The sequence below is a fragment of the Elephantulus edwardii genome, unplaced genomic scaffold (genome assembly GCF_000299155.1).
Source record: "Elephantulus edwardii isolate Elephantulus edwardi_28Jun2011 unplaced genomic scaffold, EleEdw1.0 scaffold00010, whole genome shotgun sequence".
Taxonomy (NCBI): Eukaryota; Metazoa; Chordata; class Mammalia; order Macroscelidea; family Macroscelididae; genus Elephantulus; species Elephantulus edwardii.
Genome location: NW_006399760.1, coordinates 29879698 through 29892714, shown reverse-complemented (window position 1 = coordinate 29892714; position 13017 = coordinate 29879698). Strand labels below are relative to the sequence as shown.

The 13017-nt window shown below is 42.8% G+C and overlaps 1 protein-coding gene across 1 annotated transcript in view; it reads right to left on the bottom strand.

Annotated features, from left to right (window-relative positions):
- GPD2 (glycerol-3-phosphate dehydrogenase 2 (mitochondrial)) overlaps nt 1-11781 on the bottom strand; it is a 201461-nt gene extending 189680 nt beyond the window's left edge. The window contains exon 1 of the mRNA XM_006880784.1: nt 11667-11781. The gene's annotated coding sequence lies outside the window, so the exon portion shown is untranslated. The remainder of the gene's footprint in view (nt 1-11666) is intronic.
- Between the last annotated feature and the right edge of the window lie 1236 nt (nt 11782-13017).

The following is a 13017-nucleotide window of genomic DNA, read 5'->3' as shown; positions in this document are numbered from 1 at the left end:
AAAAAAAAAAAAAAAAAAGAAGAGAACACAGTGATGCTCTTCAATGAGAGAGGAGAACAAAACTGAGCCAAGTGAGGGAAAGGATAGGGGATGAGTCCTAGTCAGTCTTTGGGACTTCCAGGGGAGGCTGTCCAGTAAGCCACCTAAACATAGTCAAGAAATCTGGTTGAGGGTGTTGGTTTGAGATCACAGAAATCAGAGATATAGATAAATGTGGTACAGAGAGCATCTCCAGGGAGAAGATGGGAAAAGGGCAGATCCTGAGAGCACGGTTATTAACAGGAAGGATGTACAAAGCAGCAACTACAAAGTAGTAGCTCAGAAGAAGATGTCCCAGTGGCCCAATGAAAACTTGGTTTCACAAAGGAGATAATGAGAAGGGGAAAAAACAAAAATCCCACAGAAATTCCAATTTAAAAGTTTCCACTGACTTGCAGTCAGGAGGACACCATAATCTTAAAAACAGATTCATCTGAGATAAAAGCCAGATGGATATCCAACAGTTGTCAAGTAAATGGAAAGGAGAAGTTGGAGCATAATTTGAATGAGGAAAAAGTGAGGATTTAGCTAGAAGGAAGTATAAGGAAAAGGAATAGTTTGAGGTTTTGATCTTTGGTTTTGGAATGAAAGAATCCTGAGTACTTTTGTAAATATTCTAAAGTGAAGGAAAACATGGAAGAATTTTATAAAGTCTGGCATCTCTGGGGGTCACAAATGGTTAAGCTCTTGACTACTAGCCAAAAGGCAATTCAAGCCCACCCAGAGGCATCTTGGGAGGCAGGCCTGGCAATCTACTTCCAGAAGGTCACAAATTTAAAAACTTGATGAAGCTGTCCCACTCTGTACACATGGGGTCAGCATGAGCTGGAATTCAACGGACAGCAACTGACAACCACGTTCATTAAATGGCAGTGGTGGCTGTTGTTGTTATGTGTTGTTATGAGTCCCCTGCAACCCATAGAGATCCTATGGACAGTAGGTCTGAACCCTTCCCTGTCTTGAGTCAGTCTCACTGACTCTGACACACCAACCCTCAAATGCACCAGTTACTGAATGAATCCATATCATCTGTGCTGTCCCTCTCACTTTCCAAGCAAGATGTCCTTCTCTAAGGACCAGTCTTCTCCTGGCCTTCTGCCCAAACGTATGTGAGAAGGATCTTCAAAATCCTAGCTTCCTAGGAGAAACTTGGTTTCACCCTCTCAACATACTGGAGAAAGACTCCACTTTGAGTAACTCTGTCTCTAACTTGACAGTTAACAATATAGAATTGAATTTATAAACAGAGATGTAAAGAGGGCAAAACAAAGATATCATATATGTCTTCTCAGTATAAAAGAACATAAAAAAATGCTAAAAACATAGTGCCATGCTTGACCAGTTCTTCCTAGATTTCCAGCTAGACTGCATTTCCCAATCTCCAACGCAGGTTAAGTATGACCATGTGACCGATTGCCAGTTAATAATAACTGTTAATAACTGGAAATTACATACTTCTTTCAAGATTAAGCTTTTAATAAACAGATACGCATCTTCTGTATTGCACTGCACTAGCTGGATGGAGCTGACAGCAAAGCCCTAAAGGATGGGATAGCCACACAATGAAAAGATTCAGGGTACCTGAATCAAGTGCAGTGGCGTGGTCTGGAGGGAGGCACACTGATGATCCAAAGAGCTTTGAACCCCCTGCTCTAGGGGTTCAAATCCACCAGTGAGCACTAGGAGAAAAATGGGCAATCTCCACTCATGCAATTTACAGCCTTGGAAACCTAATAGAGGGCCAGCTGTGATCCAATTTCTGGCTGTGATCAATTAGTTGTGGCCTCCACTGCACTCGGACCAGCCAATTTCTACTCAACGGCAATGAGTTTGGTAATTTTGGAGGGGGCTTTTTATTGGGTTGTTGGGTTTTTATTTTCCCTGAGCATCAAGTGGAAGAAAGTCATTAACCAACAAGAACTCTTAATTTCAGCTTTTCCCTGTTTGTCAGGTCTTTTGTATCAGTGTAGAGGTCTAACAGCAAAGCGGTTAAGCACCAGCTGCTAACTTAAAGGTCAGCGGTACAAACCCACAAACAACTCCTCAAGGGAAAGACTGGGAGTCTGCTCCTGTGAATACGGTTGCCCTGAAAACAATATAGGGCAATTTCATTCTAAGCCAGAGTTTTGAGGAGTTAGAATTGACTTAACAGCAAAGGGGGGGGGGAGTTTGCACTTGCACACACGTATGAACACTCACAAAATATCCATTTAGCTTGCTTCAATCACTACAGTTATTTCTTGATGAAGAAATACACAGGTGAGGTGAAAAAAACTATGAATCTTATAGGAAAGTTACAGGAGAGGGTGACTTTTAGAAAGAAGTAAATTGGTTTATAATTTCCAATCTACTCACTCTACTTTTCCCCAGTATCATTCAGCAGCCCAGGTCGGTGAGGAGGTGGGGTTGGACCTTCCCATCAAGTTCATTTCAAGCCATAATGATGTTATAGAAAAGAGCAGAACTGCCTCACAGGGTTTCCAAGGCTGCAAACCTTACAGAGCAGACTGTCACTTTGTCACATTTTTCTCCCATGGAGTGGCTGGTGGGTTCAAACTACAGATCTCTGGGTGAGCAATCAGCACTGAACCACTATGCCACTAGCATTGTTTGTAGGGGTAGAATAAAAACCAGACTGATAGCAAGCTGTTAAGGCAATTTTAACAATGTCATAGGATTCTCAAAATCAAATCGAAGGAAATACTGCTTTAGGCAGAGATCCCATGCTATGCACTCAACTATTTGAATCATTTCAGTATTGTTGGTGGAAACTGTTGAAGTACACCAGGGAGAAACATTAGAAAGTGTGTTAAGAGAAAAAGTTCAATGAGTTGGGTAATGAAATCCAAAGTGGCAAAAATAAAATTCTACACAGAATGGAAGTAGGATTACCTTTTGAGTCTATTATTTCTTTCCAAAGTTCCCAAGGACTTCTCAGGCATTCCAGAAAATAACTATATGGCTTTGTGTAAGTCATTCAATTTTTCTAGGCCTCTCTTCTCTCATTGGTTTCACAGTGGGGGTATCAAACAATACAAACAAAATACTTAGCCTAGTGTAATAAATGATAGTGCTGATTATAATTTATTGATAATGAAAGATATTAGTGGAGTGAGAGTTCAAAATCTCTTCTTATTTTAAAACCTTGTGGATTTATATATCTTTGGTAAGCATTTGAGTTATTTAATAGTGAGGTGGAATAGGCAAATGGATTAATTCTAGCAAGCGAAATGAAGGAAAAGTAAAACCATTTGTTTTTATGTATCCTATAAGCATAAATCTGAAGGATGACACAAGGAACATCGTGTGTTCCAGAGGTGAACGCTACATCTGGAGAGGATGAGACAAAGAAAATTCAGAATTCAAATAATGGATGCGTGAAAACTAAACTCAGAGATGAACGCAGTCCATTGAGCAAAATCAGCCTCCTCTTATGCAGGACAGATTAAGAAAACACCTGGAACATTCTATGAGCTTTAAACTCATGCAATTCAACCACCTCATTTTACTAAAAGGAGCAAAGACTTATGAAGACCAAGTGGCTATGATGTGACTTCAGAGACACTGAGAAGACTTTTCCCCAAAAGCTCATCCTCTGAAAACTGTATGAACAGGCTCCAAGATTTTGTTCCCTTAGACTCTAGAATTCTTTGATACAGATGAAAAATTAATTCTGTTAATCATCTAGCTAAGGCTTTTCCAATCTTTTAAGACTGGACTTGGTAGACAGGTATATGAGGTAGCAGGGAAGAAGTGTGAGGGGAAGGGAATGCCAGCAGCCCTAACAAAGGTGAGTAAGATATCAGTAAATATGAAGTGATGACCTACTTATAGAATCCTTCACTGCTTTTCTTCAATTGCGTTAATAACTTTAGTTTGTCTGCAATAATTTCCCTTCCCTCTCCTAAATGTTCCTTGGATATCAATTCTGGAAAATGAGTAGGAAGAAGGGGAGGACTGAAAATAAATTCAGCTTAACTGAAGATCCAGTTTAACTGATGATGTGCAATGCATCTCACTGAGTGCTATCTGCTGTCTAATCACACTCCACCCATTCTTATCTCTGACTCCTGGAGTAATTAAGGGATAAACGAGGCAATCATTTGGACAACTATTAGATGTGCATGTGCAAAGTACCTGCCTTGGGAATGTGACGTTGATAAAATTGTGTAAGATCCAGCCCCTGCTCAGCATGACCTTCTGAAGAAAAGATAGTGAGGCATATTTTCAAATAATTACTATACACGGGATTAAGTAGGAGGTGAATGAACGGCATAAAAAGAGTAATTAGTGAGTTCTGGAAATTTGCAAAACAAATCTGACTGGAGTAGAGGGAGAAACCATCATTGAACTGATAGAGAATACCTTTCAGGATTAGTCAAATCTCTAACTGGTGATGTAGAAAGAACATTAACACAGGGGCAACATTAGGAATTATGATCTACCACCACCACCACTCTGAGCCAGGGCCCCAGGGATATCATTGCTGATGTTAGAAGGATCTTGGCTGAAAGCAAAGAATACCAGAAGAATGGCTATTTGTGCTTTACTGACTATGCAAAGGCACTTGATTGAGTAGATTATAACAAGACATGGTTAACACTGAAAAGAATGAGAATTTAAAAGAAGGAAAAAGTGGAAATTCCAGAATACTTAGTTATTTTCATATGAGACCTCAACCTCAACTAAGAAGCTGTTGTCCAAACAGAGCAAGGGAACACTGTGTGGTTTAAAATAAAGTGAGGTGTACAATAGAGCTGTGCCTTTTTTCTCTATTTATGTCATTTATATGCTGAGCAAATCATTCGAAAAGCTGGACGTTATGAAGAAGAATTTGGCATTAGAATTGAAGGAAGAAGCGAGATCTCGTGGCCTAGAGACAAGAAGGTATACTGCAATACCAGAGGTGCACAGTTCAAATCCACCAGATTCTCTGTTGGAGAAGGAGGAACAATCTCCACCAGTGCCAGTCAGATCTGATTTGACAGTACACACACACATACACACACACACACACACACACACACAAATAATAAAATTGAACTGAAGGAAGACTATCAACAACCTTTGTTATGCAGATGACAAAACCTTTCTTTCTGAAAGCAAGGAGGACTTGACGTGCTTGCAATGACTACAGCCTTCAATATGGATTACATCTCAACATCAAGAAGACAAAAATCCTCACCATTGGGCCAACAGGCAACAAATTTGATAGATGTTTGTTGTTATGTGCCATGGAGTTGCTTGCAACTCATAGCGACCCTATGTACAACAGCCCTAAACTCTGCCCTATCCTGTGCCAATTTCACCATCTCCGACACACCGGCCCCCATTACCTCAGTCACTGAATCAATACATCTCATCGAGGGTCTTCCTCTCCTAAGCTGTCCCTCCACCCTCCCAAGCATGACATCCCTCTCCAAGGACTGGTTCCTCCTTGCAACATGTCCAAAGTATGTCAGACGAAGCTTCAGAATCCTTTCCTCCAAGGAGCAGCCCGGCTTCACCCTTCTCCAGGACAAAACTGTTCGTTTTCCTAGCAGTCCATGGTATATTCAATAATCTTCTCCAACATCACAGCTCAAAGGCATCAATTCTCCTTCTATCATCCCTAGTCATTGTCCAGCTCTCCAATGCAAAGACCATGGCATGTATTAGGCACACTTCAGCACTTTAGAGAGGTCTCTAACCATGGACTTTCCCATCACAATACATCTTTTAATGTCCTGGCTGCTGGTGCCAAGAGTGTTGACTGTGGAGCCAAGCAAACTAAAGCTGTGTACAATCTCAATCTCTTCACCATCCATCCTGATGCTGCCAATTGGTCCAGTGGTGAGAATCTTTGTCTTCTTGACATTGAGCCTCAATCCATATTGTAGGCTGCAGTCCTTGACACTCTGCAGCAGGCGCTTCAGGTCCTTTTCAGTTTCAGTAAGCAGGGTTGTGTCATCCGCATAACGCAGGCTGTTGATAAATCGTCCACCAATCTTGACCCCACATTTCTCCTCATAGAGCCCAGCCTCCCAGATAACCTGTTCTGCATAAAGATTGAAAAGGTATGGAGACAGGATACAGCCCTGGCATACACCTTTCCCAATTTGGAACCACGCAGTGTTTCCTTGCTCTGTTCTGACGACTGCCTCCTGGTCCAAATATAGGTTTCGCATTAGCACAATCAAGTGTTCTGGGATTCCCATTCTTCTCAGAGTTAGCCACTGTTTATTATGATCCACACAGTCAAATGCCTTTGCATAATCAATGTAACAAAGATAGACTTGCTAGATAGATAGATGGAGAAAATATTTCAAGTGTCAATGGCTTCATCTTATTAGGATCCACAATCAACACCCTTGGTACCAGCATTCAGATCAAGAGATGTATAGTGTTAGGAAAGTCTACTGTCTGGGATCTCTCCAAAGTCCTGAAGGGCAGTGATGTCAGTTGAAAGATCAAGGTACACCTGGAACATACCATGTCACCTCCGCGGGACAATGAATAAGGATGACAGAAGAATCTCTGAGTTGTGGTAGTGAAATATCCCACAGACTGTCAAAAGAACTTTCTTGGAGGAAGTACAAAGGGAGAGTTCTTTAGAGATAAAGATGGTGATGCTTCGTCTCACATACTTTGAAGACACTGTTAGAAGGGACTATTTCCACCACAACAAGATAAAGGTAAATAATCCAATAGAAAAATGAGCACAGGATATGAACAGACACTTCACCAAAGATGGCGAAGAAGCACATGAAGAAATGCTCAAAATCCCTAGTTCTAAGAGAGATGCGAATTAAAACAACTATGAGATAGCATCTCACCCTAGTCAGAATTGCAAAATTTAACAGAATAGCAAGCAACAAATGCTGACAAGGTTGTGGAGAAACTGTAAACTTTATTCACTGTTGGTGGGAGTGTAAAATGGTGCAACCACTGTGGAAGGCGGTATGGCACTTACTCAAAAAGTTTCAAATAGAGATACCATTTGACCCAGCAATTCCACTACTGGGAATACACCCCAAAGAGACCATAACTGACATCCAAGCAGATATATGCACATCCATGTTTATTATGGCTTTGGTCACAGTAGCAAGGAGTTGGAAACAACCTAAGTGCCCATCAACAAACAAATGGATAGAGAAGCTGTGGTATAGTCACACAATGGAATACTATGCTGCACTGAAAAACAAGGAAAATGGGTGACTCTGGAGGACATTACGCTGAGTGAAGTATCTCAGTCACAAAAGGACAAATACTGCATGGTGCCACTGTTGTAAAATAGGACTGACCTCGGGGTTGGGAGGAGACTGAGAAGGATGGGTTCAATAATGTATACTGCACTGAAACAGATGAGGGAGAAAACGGTTTGAAAGGGATATGTGATTAGGTATTTTTATCATGACAGGATGGTGGAGTGGACCTGGGGGAGGGTTTGTAAAACAATGAAAGAATTTCTCTTTTACTTTTCCAAGAGGGTAGTGTACTGGGGGGGAAGGTTGGGAGGGGAGAAAAATGCAACAATGAATGAAATCCAAAGTCTCTGTAAATTTTTACTGAAAATAATAAATTGAAATAAATTTTTAAAAAAGGAGGGACTATTTCTTGGAAAGGGACAGCATGCTTAGAAAGGTGGAGGGTCAATGAGAGAATTTCAAGGAAATGGACTGACACACTGACAGGAGCTATGGGCTCCAGTGTGTTAGAGACGATAAGGATGGCATGGGCTAGGGCATGGTTTAGATCTGCTGTTCATAGGGTTGCTATTAGTCATAGATGCCTCAAGGACACATAAAGCAGCAATAGTACCATCACCAGGAGCTGCTGCTGAGTCTATTCTGATTCACAGTGTATGTCAGAGAGTAAATACATTCCTCAGGGTTTTCAAGATTTTTCAGAAGTACATTGTCAGATCTTTCTTTGGAAGTACCACTGGGGACTCAAACCTCCAACATTTAGGTCAGTAGTTGAGCATGGAAACAGTTTGCACTAGCCTGGGGCTCAAAGGAAGAAGACTGATACAAGAAATTTCAAGTAGTACGGTTTGGCTGGCTCACAGGGAAGATTAAGAGAAGAACCTGAATGTTAGAGCCAAGACTGAGAAGGTTCAAGAATTAATTTTAAGACAAAAGTTTTAGAACTTGATCCACCAGAGCAGAGGGACCATAGAAGGTTGAAGAGAGATGCATACATGATCAAGAGCCACTTTAGTATTACCACAATAAAACAAAATCTCCTTTGCTTATTCTACTTAAATGAAAACTTTTAAGAACTTAGGGCTCTGATTGAGTTGTATCATTTCCATCACTTCAGAACTCTTGAAGAAGAGTATTTTACTGAAGAGTATTTTATTGAAATAATGTTTTTTCCCAGTAACTGTATTTTATTGAAAGAATACAATAATGGCATAAAATAGACAAAAATTTTCCTAAGAAGTTCTATTTTTTTTTAGCCATCTCAGGTTTCCACTTGGCATAAGTGGTCATTGGGAGATTTTAAGGTAAATAATAAAGTATTCTAAGCATATTATTACCTCACTGTCACCAAGCAATACTTATTGTTAGGTGCTCTAGCCCACTGAGCTCTGGTAAAGTAATGGTAAGGAAATGCACTGCCAAGAAAGGTCCAAGGTTTAAATCTACCAGCCACTTCACCCAAGGAAGATGGGCAATCTCCTTCCCTGTGATGTACTACCTCTGAAAATAGCCTGTGTATTTTAGTTTGTGGGGCTTATTCCTTGCTATACTCTGTATTAAAGCCTTTAATAGGACATTTATAATTAAATTATGACTCCATGACATGAGGCTCCAGAAAATCAAAATTAAACAAAGTTCAAGAAGAGCCTACACTCTAACAGCATTTCACTATTAAAAAACAGAATGCATTGGTAATAATTACACTTTGCTATAATAATTAAAAATGCCCTGCAAATGTTTTAAAGTTGTGCACATGCACATTTCATTACCAATTTTTAGCTGGGAAACCTTTGCTCTCTTTTGCTTATACCTTAGCTGTTTCTTAGACCGTTGCCCAAAAGCTTTTAGACCTCTGATACTATTCACTAATCTAGGATGTAGAAGATTCTCTGTGAAGTTATACCAACAGACCAGGATGTCAGCTGCTTTTTTTATCTTTTTTTAATGTTCCTGAGAGCAACCTCTGAACATATAATACAGGAAAAAGTCTACTTTAAAGCTGTTCAAGGTTTCCTGGCTTGTAGCCATCTTGGCCCTTATCTCTTCTCAGGAGAGCTGAATTTCATCCAACAACTCTCCATCCGAGATTCCTTTTGCCCATCATGTCAACAATGCTAAAACAAGGAAATGTAAAACATGGACTTCTAGTTAGTTCTGCATCCCTTATGACAAAACTTCTACATTTTCTTCTTATCTCAAAGGTGCTAAATCATGGTATAATTATCTCTGTATTTTGATGGGCAACAAAAACCTGCTTTGCTAATTGGTTTCATCCAGTCTTTCCCTATCTCTAAAATAATCCTGAAATTATCCAATCTGGAATTACTCAGTTGTGATGGTCTCAACTCTAATGATTAGTAACCTCCCCATGTCTCCCCCCCCCCCAATGAGATGAAAATAAATCCCACAGGGCATTTGGGTGGAACAGAAGACAATCAGGCAACTACTTTCACATCTGATTTTTTGAAGAGTTATCCTTTTTAACTCCAACTTTGGGCTTTAAAACTTCAGAGACATACTGAAAAATATTATTTAGTTCATGTACAGAACTTCACTAACATTTCTAGTGTATTTTCCACAGAAAGTTCATTTTGAAAATATATGAGTATGCTGGTTCTTGAACACATTCATGGACAAAATGGAAAATGTTCTTGAAACAAAGATAAGCTGCTTTTGCTGTAATCTTCAGGAAATTTTCAGTCCGTTATTCAACTGATAGTCTCTTCACCACAAAGCTATCTATTTGAGGCCATGTTAATTTCTTCCAGCCATAAACAACAGGACAGTTATGGCCAACATCCTTCCACTGGACACATATGGCAACCTAAGATCTTATGTTGTTCTCCAACTGTTTTATATCTAATATTTTACCTTGATAAACTCTACCAGTAATACTAGGCCACAAAGAATTTTTAATGGCTAGTTTTTCAGAAGCCAACTTCCAAGTCTTTCTCCAGAAATGCCTCTGGATGGACTTAAACTTCCAACCTTTCTGTTAGAAGCCAGCACGTTAACCATTTATACCACGCAGGTATTCTACAAAAACTAAACTGGGAGATAAAACATGTCAAATATCGGTAATATTGTCACTCTCTCATGAACTACACCACTGGGCTACAGTATTACATTTTTTAATAAGTGAGAGGGAAGAGTACAGTAGTAGACTTTTACACTACTCAGAATGTCTCTAGAAAATAAAGCTTCTATATGAAACCTATGCAAAATTAGACAATTACAGCACGGTTCTTAAACTCAAAATTCAATCTTTTGTCCTTTATTCATGGGCCTGAGTTCAATAATCTATTTGAAAAGTTGATCTGTCAAACTCAAGTGAGTGTGAGAAGGTGACATAAAATCCCTAAGAGAAAAGCAGGGGGGTTTCAACATCCCTATCACAAGGTTCACCACACTGCACATAGTGTATCCATTGGGCAATGTCAACCCACTGGCAGATGATGGTCAGCAAAAACTGCTGGGACTTAAAAACTGGGGTGGTCAGTAGTGACCAGAAATGCCTGGGCCCAGTGTCACAGTTGCCATTACCCATCACACTCCAAAAAGGAATTTTTAAATCTTCTTTTAAACTGGGAGCATATACAAACAGTTTGTTTGAAGCAATGAGGTGTGTAATTTACCAACTTCCTTCCCCCACTTATACAATTTATCTAAATGAGCAAGAGGCTTTTTTTATGAGCTGTTTTTATAATTGCCTCCATTATGTATGTAATGCCTTGCCTGATTTGGGTTGGCTCAGGACACCCACCGAGACTTTGTGAGAATGTGTTTGTAAATTACTTTGGAATTCCAGAATTTAGCTGGAAGGGAGTGAAAGTATCTTTGCACCTGAAAGCCCCGTCTAGAGACCATCTGCTAAGAGTAAGCACTTATTCACCCGGCTCGCACCTTCCTGCCAAGGCACCTTTGTAAATCTCTATTTGCTCCTTGAAATTACTACGTGGGAAGTGGAGGCTGTTTTAAATGTAACCGTGTACAAATGTACAACTTCCATTTCCTCCAAAACCTGTCATAATCTAAGAACTGAGGTTGCTCTCAAAGTCTCAGCCTCCCCCCCCCCCCAGTTTAGTATCCTTCTCACTCTGGCTTCTGTAAAGAACAAGAGTAGGGACGTCCACGAGCTAAAAAGTTTGCAGTAAAGTTCCACTTAACTCCCAACCTCGTCCCAAAGTCCTGCTACTTTACTAAGGAGGTAAAGGCACCCCCTTCCCGTGCCCCAAAGAAAGAAAATTAACTGTTAAACTCCAGAAAGTAATTAAGCCCACCTTCTGGTAGTAAGGAGGAATTTTTCAGTTTTTCCTCAGATTCCCGCCGCGAGAAACCATCCCAACACCGAAGCCCCCCAAAAAACTGGCCGGGATCAGGGAAAGCCCACTCTCCCCTACAAGAGAGGGGCGGGGAGGGGGGATCCCAGAAAGCACACACCTGAGATAGATCCTCTCACGCGAGGGAGCAGAGCACCCAGTTCCTCCAGCCAGGGCGGAGCCTCTGCCTCCCTCCCGAATCAGAGCCGCGGCCCGGGTGCTCGCGGCCAGGCGCGGGAATGTCACTCCCGGGCCCGCAGCGCCAGTGTAACCCGACGCGCCCGGCGCCGCCGCGCCCCCACCCGCCCTCCCGGCTACCTCCCCTCCCCCGCGCCGCTCCGCCTCCCTCCCGAGGGCAGAGCCTGCGGCGCGGCCGCCACCTCCAACCTGGAGGCCCCGGCCCAGGCTCCTCCGGCCCAGCGGGGAAACGCGGAAGTGGCAGCGGGAACCCAGGGCGGGGAGGCGGCTCGGCGACCAGCGGGCGACGAGCGAGCGAGGTCTTCGCCGCCCAATGAACGGGATTATACGGGGACACGGGGACACAGGTCCCGCCGGGTGGGGCCACGCCGCGGTGAGGGCGCAGTAGCCGTGGCCCCAGGTGGCAGCAGCTCCTGGCAGCGCCTTCGCGGTGACGGCCACAAACCCGCCGGGCCCGCCTGGTGAGCCGGGAAACCTCCGTCGGGCCGGGCGTGGGGGAGGATGGTGCACGGATCGGATTTCCTACACCCTCCCCCGCCATCTGGCCTGCACTGGGAAGACACTCGCCAGCTCCGCGCCGCCAGACACAGGCTTACCTGATTTCTAGTTGCCCACTCGGATCTGGATTCCCCTCTACTCGGCACTCCCAGCAGGCCCGTCGTCCTGGGCCTGCAAGCGCATCGAGGGGTCAGGCAGACCCCTGGGGCCTTGCTGACAGAACCCAGAGCCCTCGCCCGGCTCCCCGCGCTCTTTGGAGGCGAACTCGGCCTCCTGACCCCCTGCCTGAATGTCAGCGCAGGGGCCCGCCGAGAAGACCAAGCCTTAGCACCAGGGGGTGGGGTGCTGAGCACAACAGGCTCCACAGGCCTGGTACAGGTGACAGCAGAGCAGCAGGCTTCCCAGTGCACCCCTCAAAATCCGACCCTGCCCACTGAGCATGCCCAGCTCACTTGTTGGAGCTGCTAGTGCTAGGCGAGACCAAGTGGACCCAAGGAGGGCACAGATGGAGTTAAGACTTCAGAGGGCTGCAAAATGAAGCTTTCTTAGTGCATAGTCAGAAAGGCCTTCTAAAGGAAGACAACAATTCAACTAAAAGACAAGTGGTTTCTATTTATTTCCCCCATTTATTAAGCCAGTACCACAGAGTTCACATAATTCACCCAGAGTGAATTTGCTCAACAACAACAATTTGTACACTTTCTTGGAGGAAGCAGGAGTGGCATTCACTTCCTAAAACAGCATGCCTTTGGAAACTCTATGAACTTTGATAAATG